The sequence below is a fragment of the Pseudopipra pipra genome, chromosome 12 (assembly GCF_036250125.1).
Source record: "Pseudopipra pipra isolate bDixPip1 chromosome 12, bDixPip1.hap1, whole genome shotgun sequence".
Lineage (NCBI taxonomy): Eukaryota > Metazoa > Chordata > Aves > Passeriformes > Pipridae > Pseudopipra > Pseudopipra pipra.
Window position 1 is genome coordinate 4,001,723 of NC_087560.1, and position 17,812 is coordinate 4,019,534.

General features: G+C 51.9%; 1 protein-coding gene across 2 annotated transcripts in view; it reads right to left on the reverse strand.

Annotated features, from left to right (window-relative positions):
• Positions 1 to 14,046, reverse strand: part of LINGO1 (leucine rich repeat and Ig domain containing 1) — a 154,775-nt gene extending 140,729 nt beyond the window's left edge. For both annotated transcript variants that reach the window (XM_064668470.1, XM_064668469.1), the window contains exon 1: positions 13,832 to 14,046. The gene's annotated coding sequence lies outside the window, so the exon portion shown is untranslated. The remainder of the gene's footprint in view (positions 1 to 13,831) is intronic.
• Between the last annotated feature and the right edge of the window lie 3,766 nt (positions 14,047 to 17,812).

Here is a 17,812-nt window from a genome sequence, read left to right on the forward strand (position 1 = left end):
CAAGGGAAGGACCCCCCACCTGCATGAGCCCAGCCAGGGGTCTCACAAGGCCAGGGGAGCTCTCTCCACTGCTCACAAGTCAAAGGGTTCCACTGGCACCTCAGAAATGCTAAGAGAAAGCAGGTTCTCGACCTGCTGATCTGCAATCAGTCCTCCTGACTTCAACACTGATGGAGAAGCGAGGTCCTGTCCTGATGGAGGAGCTGCCACCTTCACCTTCGAGTGCAGCACTCTCCTCTGCAGCACAGGTTTGACTTAATACATTTATTTATCAGTGAGGTACCCAAGGCAGAGCTCACATCCTTTTTTTGCTTCTCAAACAGTTTTGAGCAGTGTTTAACAAATTAATAATAAAGTGATGGCGCCTTGAAAAATAGACTCTCTTGTCCTCGGAAAAGGGGCCATATCTCCCAATTACTCCAAAGGGCACCACTTCAGACCTCGCTGAGCAAATGGCATTTAGGTGCAGCCACCTTTTAATGGGGCTGATGTGATCCTGCTATGGCTGTAGTCAAGTGTATCTTCAGCTATCCCCATGCTGCACAGCGAGAGGGCAGAGAAAAGGACGGATGGAAGCAAGTTAAAGAATATCTGTTAGCTCAAGTATTTTTTTAGCAGCCATCCCCAACCTGAGGTCTGCCATCCTATCCAAAGTTGCCAGCTACGCTCGGCGTCTCTCAGTCATGAAAAGTATTCACTGGGTTTGCGGCGGAGCCTGGCAAATATTTGCCAAGGATTCTTCCAAATCTCCAAGCGCGCCATGAGCTTGCTGCAAATTTGTTTGCTGATCATGGTCCTTGAGCTAATTTGAAAATGGAGAGCAAAGAATAAGGCTGCTGTACAGTGTAGGGGAAGGCGAGCAAGGATGATCCTTTTCTGTAGGGAAGACAACTCCTCAGACCCTAACGAGGGTTTGGTAATTAACAGCTGCAGCAGTGGAGCGCAGCAGGGTCTAACACCCAGCTCCTGATGCTGATTGTGGCTGAGGGAAGTGATCTCTCAGCAAAGGCAGCACCAGGAAATGGAAGGATGATGCTGGGGATGGCAGTAGCATCCCCTCCGAGGTATACAGGCAGTGATGTCCCCAGCCCAAGCTCTCTATGTGGCATGTTGCAAAGAAGTGCTGGGAAAGCATCCTCTCCCCTTCCCTGCTCCCTCTCCAAAGAGGTTCTGATCACAGTTTCTCCCGTGGCTTCTCCTCTGATTTTGGCACCTTACCAAGTTCTAGCCCAGGCCAAGCACACTGCTAATTAGCTGCGGTAATTAATCACAGTTTTCATTGTTTATTCTTTTGTTCTCACACAAACAGCCGTGCTGCCTGGTGTGGGAAGCTGCCATGGTGTTCACGGAGCACCAGCACAGCTTATGGAACCGACCCTGGGGAATGGGGGGCACTCCAGATGGAGCCCAGACAGAACCCAGCCCTAGTCCTGCCAAGGAAGCAAGCTAAAAGCCCAAGCCATCAGTTCTGGGCTGAAACAGTGCAAGATTCACAAAGCCAGTCACTCTTCCAGCCTGGAATTGCTCATGCCAGTACGGCTCAGACCATACTTTTGGAACTCCCGGGTGGCCAGGAGCTGCTGGCGGGTCATTTAGTCCATTCCCTCTTTGGGAACTGGGATTTACTGTGCCTGAAACGTGCCCAGTGGCTATGGTCAAGCCTGGCCTCTGACATCTCCAGCAAAGCCTTCCTTGGCAGCTTACTGAGGCTGCTGCCACCACTGTCGGGGGTGTGGAGGGGGCTGCAGCACCCCTGCCACCATCCTCAGTCCCTCCTGCAGCCACCAGTGCCACAGCCCAGTCTTCCTCCCTCCAGCCACGGGGATGGTCACTCTCCCAGATCCCCCCCCCCCAGGGAGACACCCCAGGCTTGCTCCCAGGAGTGGGCACAGCAGCCGGAGCTGGCACACGGCCCCGGCGCAGAGACAGACATCCCCCTCTCCCTCCACCCCCCCATCCCCGCTCCCGGCTAATCCTGCCGCGCACCGAAATCCTGCCTTTGTGCTCAGCAGATACACTGCCTGAGCATTAGGCACCCGCCGATCCCGAGCTAATCTCCGGAAAGCTCCCTCACCCAGGGGGGTTCCCATTCCCTGGGGCAGCCCTGGTGCCCCAGAGGCATGGGGGGGACAGGAGGACACCCCGGCTGTGGCTCCTTGCCAGCACTGGCAGGCTGTGCCCAGGGATGAACCCAACAGACTGCTCCGCTTGCTCTCTCTTGTTAGGATTTTTTTAACCAGGTATTTTTTAGGAAGAAAAAAAAAAAAAAAGAAAAAGAAAAAAGACACCAAGGGGAGAGAAAAGAACGGTTAGTCCAAGGGAGCCAGTGTTGTTAAATACAGAGAAATCCAAGTCTGGAGTCCGACAGAGGCCAAGGTTTCCGGGCTTTGACACAGCTGACAAGCTGGAGCACAATGAGAAAATACGCACACAGAAATAGCCAGGCAGGATAAAGGATTTACTGCTCCTTTCACAGAAAACAAAAGAATAGGCTTAAGCACTCCACTTAGGAGTGGTAAAAAAAAAAAAAAAAAAAAAAAAAAGATAAAAACCAGATCTGCAGGAAGAATATTTGAGTACAGGATTACCAGGAGGTGAAATAAAACCAGATCCTGCCTGTCCTGGGTGCAGCAGGCCAGCAGCATCCCGAGGGAGCCTCTCCCCAACCCAGCAGCATCTTGCAGTAAGCACACACACAACATGCCAGGTCCCATCTCAAAGCCACCCAGTTAGTCCCCCTCTGCCCTGCCCTGGGTCAGAGCATCCCATCACAGCCCACATCCTGGCACACCCAGCTGCCATGCCAACAGCTGCACTCTCTCCCCTCTGGAGCATTTCTCCTGGGCTGATTCTGGCAGTGGGATCACCCTCTTCGCTCAAATCCCTCTTCAGGGTCCACCACCCCAATTCCAACCACCCCAGCTAATGAGGCTGAGGCTTCCTATCTTTCAGACACACTCTTCCATGATTCCAGGCTCTTGGCTGCCATCTCTTTCATGAGGAAGTCATTGCAGAGCACCTCTTGGGACCTCAGCTGGGGAGGCCTGATGGAAGGAGAGCTAGGGCTTGGCAGGGGCTTGGGAAAAAGCTCCCTCCCATCATCCCTTCAGGCTTGTCCTCATTGAAGAGGGAATTTTGCAGTTCCCTGTAAGTTTCTTCCAACTTGTGATGAAAGAGAAACTCTTTGGAGAATAGACAGGAACCCAGCTTCCCTGATGAAAGTACTGCAGTGGGATTTTTTGGGTTTATTTTCTTTTGAGAAGCGCCAGCCGGAACAGAGCTTTGCAACCAGGCAGGCAGAAGGTCTTACCCTTTCCATGGCAGGAGACCAAGTCTCCCAGCTGGAAACCAGGACAGAACTCACTCCTGGTCCTGCCAGGAAGTGACTTAAAAGCCAAAGTCATCAATTCTGGGCTGAAACAGTGCAAGATTCACAAACCCACTCAATCCTGCAGCCTAGAATTGCTTATGCCAGAGCAGCTCAGATTATTTCTGAAACTCCCAGGTGGCCAGGAACTGCTGGTGGGTCATTTAGTCCATTCCCTCTTTGGGAACTGGGATTTACTGTGCCTAAAGCAGGCCCAATGGCTACAGTCAGGCCTGGCCTCCAATATCTCCAGTGAAGCCAATTCTACAACCTTACTTGGCAGCCGATGCGCTGTTTAATTGCCCTGATAGTTATGCATTGAGGGTTTTTTTTGTAAAAAGCAGATGATTTCTCAGCAGAAATAATACTTGGGAAAGCTTTCTCTCTGGCAAACTCTCTCTATTGTTCATCTCTTTCACATAAAACGTTCCTAATGAAGAGGGAAAGCAGGATCTTGGCTTCTTTCAAAACAATCTGAAATATTATATTAAAAACATGCACTGAGTGTTGACATATTTAGTGCGTTGCTTTATAAAGGAAATTGCCCGAGCTCATTCAGAGCTTGACACCATTAAGACAGCACAGAATTACGTGACTGGGAGGATACTGCTGCAAGAAGTCCCACTTTGGGGAAGTATGGAGCACCTCAGAGCAGCCAGACAGCCTTGACTCCATCTTAGTGGGAACTGGAAGCCACCTGCATCACCTCCAAAGAGGGGTGCACAAGCACTCAACATGCTAATGAGACAACTACAGCAGGTTTCAGATGCATGAATCCTCCCTGCCCAAACCCTCAGCTCCTCATCTAGACATCTCCAAAGATCCAAGACTGGGAGGACATGGTACATACCATGGCAGGCTCTCACAGTGATGGGCATCCACGCTGTGGGAGCAAAGCTCATCATCTCCCTCAAGACACCAAGCCAAATCCCTTGGAAATGGGAAGCTGGCTGCAGTGGCCAGCCTGGTTTCTCTCCCCACCTGACATGGGCGAGGTCCCTACAGAGCATCCGTCCTCTCCCGCAGCGTCTTTGAAGTGCTCTGGGCTCTGCTGCAAGAGGATTTTCCAGACATTAAACTGATGCTCAGAAAACAAACAGATATAGAAAAAGCTTTCATTACAAGGCTGGTTCGTGTCCAAGAGCAGCCCAGGGGCATGGTAAGATAGGCAACAGCCTCTCACCAGAGGCCCAGTGTGAGGTATGGCTGTCTGTGGACTCGTGGTCCATGCCAGTTCCACATTCCCTTTGCAGGAGCAGGGGCAGGAGGAACAAGCAGGTTTTATGGCACACTGGCTCTACTCCAGGGACCAAAAGCTTTGATGCTGACAAAGCTGCTGCAGCCTCTCCTGCTGCGCCCAGACAAGACATTTTTGGGTGCTTCTGGAGATGTTGCTAGCCTCAGTAGGGATGTCCCAGGGGTGATGACCAGCATCCTCCCTCCCTGATGCATGTGAGGGTGGTGGTCCTTGGGGGGGGAGGGATCAGATGTTCCCCTCCAAGCAGAAGGCCAACACCTTATGGGGTCCCAGCACAGGCCAAGGAATGCTGCAGCTATAGCTGTGCACAGAGCACATTCAGGTGCATTCCATGATTTTATGATTTGCTTGTGACCTAACTCCATCTGCAGGGCGGGTAGTGGATACAAGAGCCTTGTTCCCCAGGATAGGTTGGTGCAGAACCAAAGACAACTGCTGCCCCACGCCAGAATGCAACTAAAACCCCCTCATGCAGGACACAGACCTTCAGAAGACCTGGTGTGCCTCGACCTTCAAATCAGGACCCCAAGCCCTGCAAGAAGGTCCAGCAACACCTCACTTCCACGCTCTCCAGACCCCCTTGGGTTTATCAGCACCAGTGTGCAGACAGGCTCCCTGGAGTGAGATCCACTGGGCACAGCACATCACAACAGACCAGAGAGACCTGGGACTCCTCCTCATTTACAGTCCCCTCCAGCCACAGCCTTCAACATGGCCGAGGAAGGCAAGGCAAGATAAGGCCTACAGAGAAAAGGTTATTTCTCTCAGATTCCAATTTATTTTCCATCATTAGTGCTTTTGAAAGCCCAGCACATCCTGCAAACAGAAAGAGCATGTTAAACATGCGGGTGGTAGAGCTGCAAAACCACGGTGAGCACGTGCCTGACACAGGTACCCATCCTGCCAGGGAGACACAGCACCAGCACAGCCACGGGAAGGGCTTTGGTTACAGTGAGCATCACCCTTGCTCAGCAGAAGCTGTGGCTGAAGCCTGTTATCCCCCACACAGAGGTCCCCACCACGAGCCACTTGAGCCCTGGAAAAACAGGAGCATCATTCCAGAAAGCAGAGGTACCACAGAGCATTGTGCAGAGCATTGCACAGCGGCAGAGAGAAAGCAGGGCTGGGGGAGAGTGACTTGCATGAAGGATGAGAGGAGCTGGAGTCTTCTGTAATGGAGAGAAAATTGCTTTCACCAACTATCTGCAGTTTTAAAGCAATTACATTTGGGGGGAAGCCGAGAGCATGTCTGAGCACTGTACATGCAGCAGGCACATTTTGAAATGCAAGAACCGAGTGAGGAAAAAATAGAAAAAGAAAATGCCTCTAAAAAAATAATATTTGATGCAGTCGGTACTGAGAGGATAAAATATTTATAACTCAGGGATGGGATGATTACGGGAGGCAGGCAAACGTGTTCTCTTCTCTGTGGTGACCAGTGACAGAACCCGAGGGAATGTCCTGAAGTTGTGCCAGGGGAGGTTTAAGTTGGATATTAGAAAAAGGTTCTTCACCCAGAGGGTGACTGGGTGCTGGAACAGGCTCCCCAGGGAAGTGGTCACAGCACCAAGCCTGACAGAGTTCCAGAAGCGTTTGGATGATACTTTCAGGCAAATGGTGTGACATTTGAGGATGGTCCTGTGCAGGGCCAGGAGTTGGACTCAGTGATCCTTGTGGGTCCCTTCCAACTCAGAATATTCTGTGATCCTAGCAATGGGACAACTGAGAGGAGTTGGGGCAGTGTGCTCCCACCAATGGTTCCCTTCCCTCTAAGCATGGGACACCCATGGGCTCAGATCTACATGGGCTTAAACACCCTTGGGAACATGCTGCCTGCCCTCAGCCAAAATACAGACCTGCCCTAATATTTCCACTTACAGAGCTGCAGACTGACCCAAAACCCAGTAAGCATTCCAGCACCTACTAGTTAAAGCCTTTCCAGAACCAGATTCAGACTGGGAGGCAACAGCTCGATTTGGCCACAGATGAGAAGCTCCTTCAAGCTGAAAGAAATACTCCTTCCTGGCAAGCCATCACCCTTCACCACCATCCTTCCCCTCTAATCTGCTGGAATTAGTAAGGATCCCAGGCCATAAGCACATCATCTCTAATGACCAAGGTGGCAGAGGCCAAGCTGCACTGATCCCCAGAGCTGCTGCACTGACTGCTGCCGGCACTGCTCAGACATCCAATTTATCAGGCAGATGCCCCTTTTGCTTTCTGGCCACGCATCTTCCCCTTGTCTTTATCTGCTCTGGGGACAAGTGTGGGAAGTGGAGAAGTGGCATCCAGGGCTGCTGGTGACAGAGTCTCTTTTCAAAGGATGCTGTTTCGCTGTTATTACCAACTCTCACCAAGTGGAATTGAGACATGAAGTAGATTTGTGCCCAAGATAATGGCGTTTATTAGACAAGCTATTGAGGAGAAAACAAAAGCTAACAGTGGAGAGCCACTAAGAGCAATGCCTAAAGAGAATCCATCATGAATACAAAGAGAAGCAGTGTTAATAGTTGGTGCTTCCCATCAATGATTTGAAATCTCAAGCAGTCCCTTAAGGACTCCGGGAGAGTGAAGGTTAGTGTCGCCCAGTAAGAAGTGACAAACAGCACCAAGGTGCCCAAATAAAGCAGCATTCAACCCCTTCTACTATGGTCAAACATGGCTGAGCATCCCTGTCCCACAGTGGCAGCCCCCAGCTCACCCACGACCCTTCTCCTCACCTTTATCAGCATCACATAATATCCACACAACACAATACCTATACTATACATACACACAGGAGGACTGCTCTGACCCCAGTCACTGCACCTCAACCTGACCACAGCAGGATAGGGAAGAAGGAGAGTTTCATCTCTGCACCCTCCTGGAGCAACCAGGGCCCTTTTGATAAAGCTCCATGGGGAATGCCTTGAAAATCATGGATTCATCTAGATTGTCCTATTAGAGATCATCTCCTTCTCGCCTCACCAAAGGAGACATGCTCCTGCAAATTCTTCCAGTAAAAAAAATGCATTTTTTATGGGAATAAGAGTCTTCCATAGGATCTTCACTTGCATGCTGGTTCACTGCCAGCCAGCCCAAGCCCCTGGTGAGATTAGCTGGAGCCTGGCACAGAGCTCACACCCTGAGGCACAGCAGAGATCTTTGGGAAAACACAACAGAGATCACAGCTGCTAAACAGCAGCTTGTCTGGGTCCTTGGCAATTTCTTCTTTCCAATTTCCAGCCCAGACAAACAATATAGGAAGCCCCCAAATCCCCAGCCTTGAGACCAGCCCAAAGGGACAGTTGATTTCACACCCAGACCTCTTCTTCCTCTCCATTGCTGGAAGGGTGCTCAAGGGCCAGGCTGGGGCAAAAGCCAGCAGCAGAGGGTGATGTGGAGGAGGGTGAGCCAGGCAGGAGCATGAGGGCATCCATGCAGCCCAGAAGCTCCCGAGAAATTTATTGCTTGTGACACGCTGTCAAAGTGAGGCGCGTCTCATTAGTCAGAACCGAAGCAAATGAGAGGGCTCCTTAGCCAATTAAAAATTAAATAAATAAACCAAGGATGCTACGTGGTGCTCACTACCTCCCCTTCGGCCCAGCCGGCGAGTGGGAAACCAAGGCAAGATTGTAACACAGATCTGAGTCACAGCTTCTCCCCTTCCCAAGATGGTGAATCCCGCACTTCCAGCGAGCGGAGCAGCCGGGAGCAGCCAGCGACCACCACACAGACAGATGGAAGAACAACAAGCTTGAGGAGCCACACCTGACACTTGGGGAGTTGGAAAAGGAAAGATTTCCCTTCACAGCCCCTGGAGCGTTTTGTTTCCCAGCTCTTGAAACAGAGCTCATTGACTCTCCTGAATGGCACTCTCAGCTAAAAAAAAAAATCTATTTTTACAGCTTTTCTTTTTAAAATGACGTGGTTTTCCTTTGTGGGTTAAGCTGAGCTGGCACATGACTTTTTTGTCTTTTTTTTTTTTTTTTCTCCAAGATTTATCAGCCACTGGTGCAGAGGGCATTACAACTCTTCTTCAGCCTGGCAGCAATGCCTAACGTCCAAAGTTTTACACTGCCCTCCTCCACCCCAAACCTCCTTGCAGCATTGAGGAGGGGGAAAGGCCATCCCAGACCCCACCAAACACAGGTGAAGGGACCATTTTGAGCAGGCACCTGTGGGCAAAGCTCAGTTTCCCCAATACCAGCCAGCTTGAAATTTTACAAGAGCATGTTAGCAACAAACATCCCAGCTCACCACAAACAGGCACCGGAGGAAGCTGGGAGCTGCTGATGGAGTTGTGGATGGATTGGTCAGAGCATCTGAGCAGAAAATAGGTCTCACCTCACAGAGGAGGCACCCCAAGAAGAGCCCTCTCTCCTCCATCCACGCAGAGAGGGGACAACCACAGGCCCAAAGGGAGACATCCCTGCCCAGAGCACACAGAGACAGCCTTTCTCCCAAAACACTCCCAAAATGGACTCCTTAAAAAACAGCATGGACCTGAAACACGAGCCCAGCCCAGAAGCATTTCCCAAATCAAACAATAAACAAGGAGCCATTGGAGGTTTCCCTTACACTGCAGCTCCTGATTAATCCTGACAGTAAACACAAAGGAAAAAACCCACAGATAGCTGGATGCTGTCTATTTAAATGCAAAAATGGATGCTAAAAGTAGTTAAAGGAGCCCAAGCAGAGGCACGGCAGGTTTGGGAGCAGGAGGGGAGTGTGGAGAAGGCCATGGGCTCTGGTGAGGGAGAGAAGAACAGCAGGATTTGTGCCAGCCATGCCCATCAGCCCTTAACCCACTGGAGCCTTCCTGCATGCCTTGCAGGGTCTGTCACCCTGGCAGGAGGGGGTACCCCCTCACCACCCTGATGCACCTCAGCCCGAGCAAGCTCTTCCCTCCCAGTGGACTCTGAGGCCAGGTGGGTTGGTTGGGGTGCAGGACACAGGCTCTGGGGGAATGGTCAGGCAGCAAAACCACAATTCCTCACATGGAAAAAGGCCAGGACACTGAAACTAACCCCCTGCACCCAGGGACTAACACTACACAAGGCTGGTTTAATGAGAAATGGACATTTGAGGCTTAACAGCTCTTGCTGGCAGATTCCCCCCTCTTCCCACTGATGCTGTTTCTCATACAGTGCACCCAGCTAATTAATTACAGAGCACAATCCAATCAGTCAGGCCATCCCATTGCAGTTAAAGGCATTTAAGAGATAATGCCATGAAACTCCAGATGGACTGGCCTGACCCCAGACTCCAACACCACTGAGGTGCTCGGGAGATGCTGCCGCTCCAGCTGACATCCCTGATCCAAACACTCTGGAAAAAGCCTTCAGACTCCCTGTGGGTTGGGTTTCTGAGTCCCTGCTGACTTTCCCAAGAGATGTGCTGTCCTGGTTCACTGGCTGCTGCCCACAGAGTACACACCAGCCTGGCTCAACACAAGTGCAGGCGAGGCAGACACCACCTGCCCTACTTCTGCCGGCTCCAAGTTTGCTCTCGGGATGGCAGAAGGACAGATCTGAAGGCCAGATGCCAGCCCATCTTCTCCCCACTGCTGCCAACACACGCCCCACACACAATGAGCTTCAGCAGTGGTTGCCTCAAGGTGTCCTGCACCACTGATGCTGATGTGCCAGGACAGCCTGGTCCCTTCACATCTCATGATACAACTCCACCTCTCCACTGCTCTCCCAGGTATGAAGAGAGGATGGCCTCTGCTCACCAGCAGCATGGACTGGCCCCACTGGAGATGGGCTTTGGTGGCAAGTGGATGTAGGAGAGTGGTTAAAGCAGTGGGATGCTGTACAAGCAGCCCCTTTATGGTTACTGCTGTAGGCAGTGATGTGCTGATCTCCATATGGGATGTTCTTAGCTTTGCAGGGATGGCTTAAATCTTCTCCCTGTGCTAAAAGTGTGGGAGTTCTCCCTCCTTAGCACTTCAGTTATTGGTTGAAGTTATCAGATCCCTTTAACAAAGGTGTGGGCTTGCATTAACTCATCCCATTTGGTCCTGAATCAGCCACTGTCCCTTGCACAACCCCAGCAAGGGGTTCATTTAGTGGGTGCCTTTGGTACCACAAGCAGCCTTTTTTCCTTAATCACACCCATCTGAAGCCCAGCCCCATCCAGGTATGGCTGGGATCCCTGCTGATTCCCAAGCCCCTTGCTGCAATGGTGTTAAAGGAAAAACCCATGGTGCCAGATCCCGAGCATCTCCACAGGGACTCAGTGTGGGTATGATGCTCCGTGTCAGCTGCATTTCCAGCTGCCTCATGTTTGATGATGCAAAGTGGCTGATTCTGTGATTTACTGATCCTGCCCTTGGTTGGTTTTGCCTGCCCGGAGTGAGCATAAGCTCTTGGATTTGCAAACATTTTGAGGATTGTGGGTTTAATTTTTTTTTTCCCCTTCTTACTGTGTGCATGTCAAAAGCTCTTACGCCTTGATCCAAAGTCAAGGTGGGGGATATACATCAAGCCTAAATATGCTCCTGTCACAGGTGGCACCAAAAGACTGTTGCAACTGAAGTGAGTGAGGGTTCTGCTCTGACTTGGTCCAGCCCATTTTCTGGATGTTTGACCTCCAAGGAAAAGTGAGGAGGAGACTCTGCTCCTCAACCATATCTCCAAAATGCCTTTGTCAGACACTCAGGCACAGCTAACCACAGAGACAAAAAGCCTCCCCTCAGAGATGTCCTCCCTTGAGTCACCCCTGCCCAGATACCCAGCTCTCCTGCATCAGGAGCATCCAAGCAGGCCACAGCAGTGAGCACCAGGAACATCCACAGGGTTTGCACCCAAACAACAGCCTACAAGTTTCACTAATGCACATTTGCAAGGGAGGGATGTGACTTTGGCAGGACCAGAGCACGGCTACAAGCAAATGGCAGCGTTCACCAAGCACAAGTGGGAAGGAGACGGTGACAAAATGATGTTTAATAACTGGGTCGTCCTGAAAACACCATCTCTGCACGTCTACAAAACTCACCATCTTACAAAGATGTGTTTACTGAATGTCCTCTTACAGTGTTAGAGAAAGACACCAGAGATTAGCACAAGGGGCTAGAACATGATCAGTATAGGTGAGACAGGACGGACCCCAGACCTCTAACACCAACTGCTGTTTTATGCCGGTAGGAACTGCACAAGGGTTGGCTTGTTACACCCAGCACTGAAATGAAGTACAGCTAAGTCATTATCTTGAACCCTAAAACAATGAACATAACTACAATAACACAACACCGTGACTTCACCCAGAAAAGCAGCAGCACTAGGTCCTCACACCACATCCCCTCCAACAAGCCAGCAGGGATGGGGGCACTATTTCTTTACAACCTGTGTCCCATGGTCCCCTGGGAATGAGGACAAAGAAGAGCTCAGCAAATCTGGATGAACAATGAAATATTATGTCCTTTTTCATCCCACTGGAGAGTCCCAGACCAGGACAGTACAGGGTCTGGACAGACAGGCCTCATTTTGTGGTAGCAATACAGCCATGGTGCAATGCCACAGCTGGAGGAGATTCTGCTCTCTGATCCAAATCTGGCTCCAGGGGCCAACAACCATGGTGCAGACAGGACAGGAGATGAGGAGACAGATGGTCCATGCATCCCAGTACTGCAGACCAGGCAGGGTTGGGGACATTCTCCATGGAAGCCAAACTCACAGCCATTTAGACAGGAAGGGGCTTTTCCCCGTGGAGTCAAAGAACTGAAAGTCTTTAATTGATTATCTTGAGAGTTCCTGTAAACCATTTCAGGGATTTTGGCAGGAGGAGAGAGGAGAAGCTGTTTGATAATCCCCGAGGCCATCCCATCGTACATGCCTAAAAAACAGCTCCAGAGTGCCCTGATTCTGGAGTAATTCCCTCTTTTTTTGGTCCCGGATGCCCCATGAAACAGGGGCATGTCTCCTAATGGCCCCACAAGGACTCTCTTGGGAATTAACTGAAAAGCTGAACAGAAACAAAGCGAGGCTGCAAACTCATCAACCCCTCGGAGGACAGCACCAACTTGAGATTGTGCTCCCAGCCCAGACCACCCACTCTGTTCTGAGCCCCCAAAACAGTGCACCAGAGAAAGTTCTTAGCCTTCGACATCCATCTTCCCTTCCCACAGCTGCAGCACCAGCATCACTGCTGGAGCCTGCACCATCCCATTTTCTGTACCCTGATATGAACCTTTCCAATTAAACCACTGAACTGTTCCCAGCTCAGCCTCCCATGCATGAAAACGTCCTGTTATTTCGCACCTGCCAAGAGCTGTGTCCCAGCAGATCTATCTCGAACTGACACTTGAGGATAATTAAACCTCTCTCTCTCTCCTCTGTTAGCAGCACAGCAGATAAAAGGAGAGCCCTGGGTCCCTCTGGTTGCTGTTGCAGTGGGTTGCTCCTGCACAAGTCAAGGAACTGAGATAAGACTCAGTTTCTCAACAGAGACACGGGCAAGGGAGCAGGGGGCCAGCCTGGCAATTTTCCCTAATTTAGCAGAGGAGTTGAGCAAGATGTAAGAGGCACACAAGCAGCTTCCCTAGCCAGGCAGATCATCTGGTGAACAAAGAGCTGGAAACCAAGTGTCTGGGATCAAACTGAACCCCTGTTGTTGTTAAACCTGGGGTATCATCCATGACGGAGCTGTCAGTCCTTAGTGATACAGCTGTGGCATCCAGGTACCCTTCTCATCTCCTCTAGCTCAAGTACAAACAAGGATTGGCTCCCATTGCCCCCCCAACCACTGGCAGTACGGGGTGCCAGGTGCCCCAAAGTTGGCCAGTTTCAGGGAGCAGGTGGCAAGATGGGAACCTGTCACCCTATGCTGCCCTCTGCCCATCTCCCATGCCAGCTGCCTGAGGTTACTGGATGCATCCAACCTCACAGCCGAGCTTCGATCGGGGCGGTTTTGAGGTTGGCGCTGAGCATCTGCCATTACTCCGAGCTGGGCCTCCAGTCCCTCGAGCAATGGGGGCCCCCAGAGCACGGCGACCCCACCTCTGCCTGCCCCAGCTCTTTGCTTCAGGGAGCCCTTCACTCCGCGGGGGAACCCTTCCCTCATCCCAGCCCCGCTGCGGGGTGACCAAGTGCCACTTGCTGAGTGATGCGCTGCAGAGCCGCAGGACCCCAGGGACCATGGGTGTCCCCCCTGCCTCCGGGAAGATGGATATTCTCTCCCCCCAGCCCCATCCCGGTGCCCCCGATCCCCTCCGCCTCCGTTACCTCCGCGGGCTTGGGCGGCGGCCGGGAGGGACGCGCCGCGCTGCAGCTGGGTTCGACTCCCCGGGGCTCGGCGCATCCTCCGCCGCTCGGGAGGGCTCGGCCGGGCTCCCTCGTCCCGCTCCCCGCCGCTCTTCGCCTTCCTCCGCGTTCCTCTCCCGCTCACCCGCATACCCCGGGGCTGGCGGCTGCTGCCGGGCTCCGCTCGCCGCCGCGGCGCCCGGTACCTCCCGCAGCAGCCGCCGCCGTACCGAGGCGCCGCGCCCCCCGCCCGCCTCCGCCTCCTCCCCGTTCTCGACCCCGGGATTGCTTTAAAGGGAGAGCGCCTGCATAGCCAGCACGGGGAACGTGTTGTTTGACATCCCTTCCAAGATGCGCCGCACCCCTCCCGGCTCACCATCACCCCCTCGGGCTCCCTGGAGTGCTGGGTGTGCGATGACGATAAGTGCCAACAGCTGGATGCACTGATGGCCCTCACCCTCTCGGCAGGGCCCCTTTTAGTGAGCACATTTATTCATTCATCCATAAAATCCTTATCCCACTGGCTTGGTTTGCCTTACCCCTTTTCCAGGGCTGCAGGGAGCGGAGCCACCAAAGGCTCGGCACGCCAGACCCTGTCCAGGAGAGAGCTGCAAGCCCCTTTCCCAAAGCTGACACCCTGCCACGCTTCTGCTTCAGATATCATCAGCTGTTTTCATTTTCTCCTGCCAATATTATCCTCATCCTTATTCAAGAGGGAGCCGAGGCTTACAGGTCTGTGGGTTTTAATCAAAACTGGAATTCTCTTCACGCAGTCACTTTATCTCTGTTTGTCTTGCCGGAATGAAGCAATGTGTTTGGTGAGGTGTTTTAGAGCAACCCCAGCAGTGAGTGCATCCCTACCCCGAGGAATCTACAGCCACCACAGCGAGGTCAGGACCTGAGGGCAGAAGCAAGCAGAGGTGCTGGCAGCTCGCTCAGGTGTCTGGAACTGGGATCAGGGCGGTGAGTTTGGGCACCACTGCCCAGCCCAGCTCTGCAGCATCCCTCAGTCCCAATGCTCACTGCTTTCCCGCTCGATGTTTTCCATCAGTGAACACCATCTGTACCGGAGCAGGGGATTGTTATGACCTTTAAGGCTCCATCCAGTGGCCATTTCCATCAGATGCTTTTGTGTCTTACTACGATCCCAGGCATGCTGCCAGACTCAAAACATGCTGAAGGCAGGGAACATCTTTCCTGCAGTTTCAGGAAGGAGATACATCACGAAAAAACCTGCCCAGATGTCAGGATTGGGTCTAGAATTATTCCTGTTCCATTAGCACTAGAGATGAATGAGATAGGAAAGCCCACTTGGTAGGAGGATTGTAAAGCAATTAATGAATAATGTTAGTAATGATCTTATTCCAGCTCTGCTTATTAACACAAGCTTTGCTTGAGTCCACCATGATGTGCTATATAAAGCAGCTATCTCCCGAATCTGATTTCCTGTTTGGAGATGATCTCTAGCTGAGAAATTACCTGAGATACTCAAAACTGATTAGAGTCCTCATCAGCAGATTCTTCACCCATCCTTTAGGCAGGCCCTAGAATATAAAGAGAAATGAGAATAATTTAATGCACGAAGTAAAATCTGGAGTTGGTGGCCCAGCTGTGTGCCATTCCCTGAGGAAAATCCAGAACGAGCAGTGATGGCAGCAGCAGGTTGCCAGCCCAAATCCAGGTGCTGTGAGCTGCCCTGCTCAGATGAAAGCTTTTGCTTCTGTGGTACCTTCCAGGCTGGTGGCTGATGTTGGCTACCTTTGGTTCATCGTCCCTTGCACCCCGAGCACTTTGGGGGGCTGTCCCAAGTGCTGGGTACCTGCCAGCCCCTGAGTAGAGGGAAGATGGTGTCAGCAGGCCCTGCCTGTGGGAACAGTGCTCCCTGCCTTGGGAAACTGAGGACCTCTGGAGATGCCAGCAGCACACCGTGCGCCCAGCTATCCTGGAAGGAGCCTGGAGTGGCAGGACCCTGCTGGCTCCCACTCCAGGCCCCTGCAGTTGTGGGCAGCCTGCTTTCTGCTCCCTTCACATGCTGGTCCAGCTCCATTTCCAAAAGCAATGAGGTATCTTTCCTCCTCTGCTTCCCATGGCTAAAAACTGTCTTGCAGCTCCCATGGTTAAAAATTGTCTCCTAATTTCCAGCTTACATTAGCCAGTTTAAGCACATTTGTTCTTATGCCAGCACAGTCTTTCAGCTTAAATGGTTCCTTTTTGTACCTGGTGTTTATTTGCTTCATATATTTATGGAGAGTAATCACATTCTTGCTTTGCCTTCCTTTGCTGGACTAAACAAGCCAAGTGCTTTCAGCTTCATAAGACAGGCTCTCCATTCCCCCACCATGCTATTAGCCCTTCTCCACACCACTTCTAGCACAAATTCATCTTGCTGGAAGATGGGCCATCGTGGCTGTGTGCATCTCCCAGTGCTTGGGACTGCCACCAGTGCCTGCTCCACCTCTGCTGATGCCACCCCAAAGGATGCAACCGCAGCTCCAAGCATAGTGGTGCTGCACATCTGCTGGCCTTTCCCATGCCAGATTGTCATCTGGATGAGGTGACACTGGCAAGAGACCTTGCCTTCTGCCTCTGGTCAGTAGCAGGGAGGTTGGGTGCTCCTGAGCACTAAGGAGAGCTGCATTGCAATGGGGTACTTATGGAACTCTCCCATAGGCGGTTATAAACTTCCATAGCCTTAAATGAAACTCAGAGGATGCACAGACTCATCCCTAAACACAAGAGGAAGATGGTATCACCATGCTCTGATGGTCACTAATAACTTTACCTCTCCTGTGCTATTCTCAGCAGAGATAAACCTCCAGTGTCTGATGAGCCAGAACAGAAATATCCAATGGCTCTCTGCTCTTTTCTATTTTTGCTGCAAGCTGGTTAACCCTGAAATCCAATTACTGCTCATTATTCAGTGGAACTTGCCTCTTATCAAATGGGCACACTGCAGGGCTGCTATACTGACTCCCAGTGCTAATGGAGCCGCAAATTACTCCTGCTGTGCTCACAGACCCACAGGTGTGAGCCCCGGGGTACTTCTCCAGCACCCCACACAGGCAGAGCTCCAGGATGCTGACTCCTGCATGAGGAGGAGCAGCCCCTGGGGTCCTGGGGCTGCCCATTGCTGCTGACTACACTGGCCATTGGATAATGCAACCACACGCTCCCCAGGGCTGTGGGCTTGGCTCCCAAGGCATGTCCTTGCTGAAGCCACTCTGCCCAGACACCCTTGGGTGTCAAGGGCTGGTCCCACTCCCTGGCACAGGCTGATCTTATCGGTGGATGCTCAGAGGAGTTGCACAGGCTGAGCCAGCGGCGAGCAGCCTTTAAGCTCCAAGGGTTATTTCACACAGTGTGAAATGCCAGGGGCTGATCTAGGCACGCCTTGGATTAGCCTGAGAGGCTCGAGGTGCGGGAGAGTCTGGCTCCCTGCATTAGCACGGGAAGCGGGCACACAGCCAAGCCCAAACGCCACCTAATTCGCATTCAGTGCTGAATTCAGCAGGTGGGGAAAGGGGAAAAAAAGAGCCTTTGCAGTTTTCTTTGCTGATTAAAGTCATGGCACAGCAAGTTTCACCTACGTTCGTTAGCAAGAGGGGAGGGAGGGGGATGTTCCAAGCAGCAGCTGCTGTGATGCTCCTCATGCACCTCCAAACAAAAGAGGCAGTGGGCACAGATCAAACCTCTTGACTGTGACCCCTGCTGCATGGGCTGGATGCAGCCCTAGGGCCCTGCATCCATCTTCCTCTCTCTGGCATTAACCTACCCTGCCATGATGGCCTCAGGTACAGTCTGTCAGGTCAGCCTATCTGAAATGAACTCCACAATAGTCTCTCTTTCTTTCAGATCATCCATCAGTCCTTCTAAGAAACAGCGTAAGCTAATCCCCTTCAGAGACAGGTGATGGGAATGGTCAGGGATACTCCCAGTGAAGCATCCTGATGCCATGGGACGCGC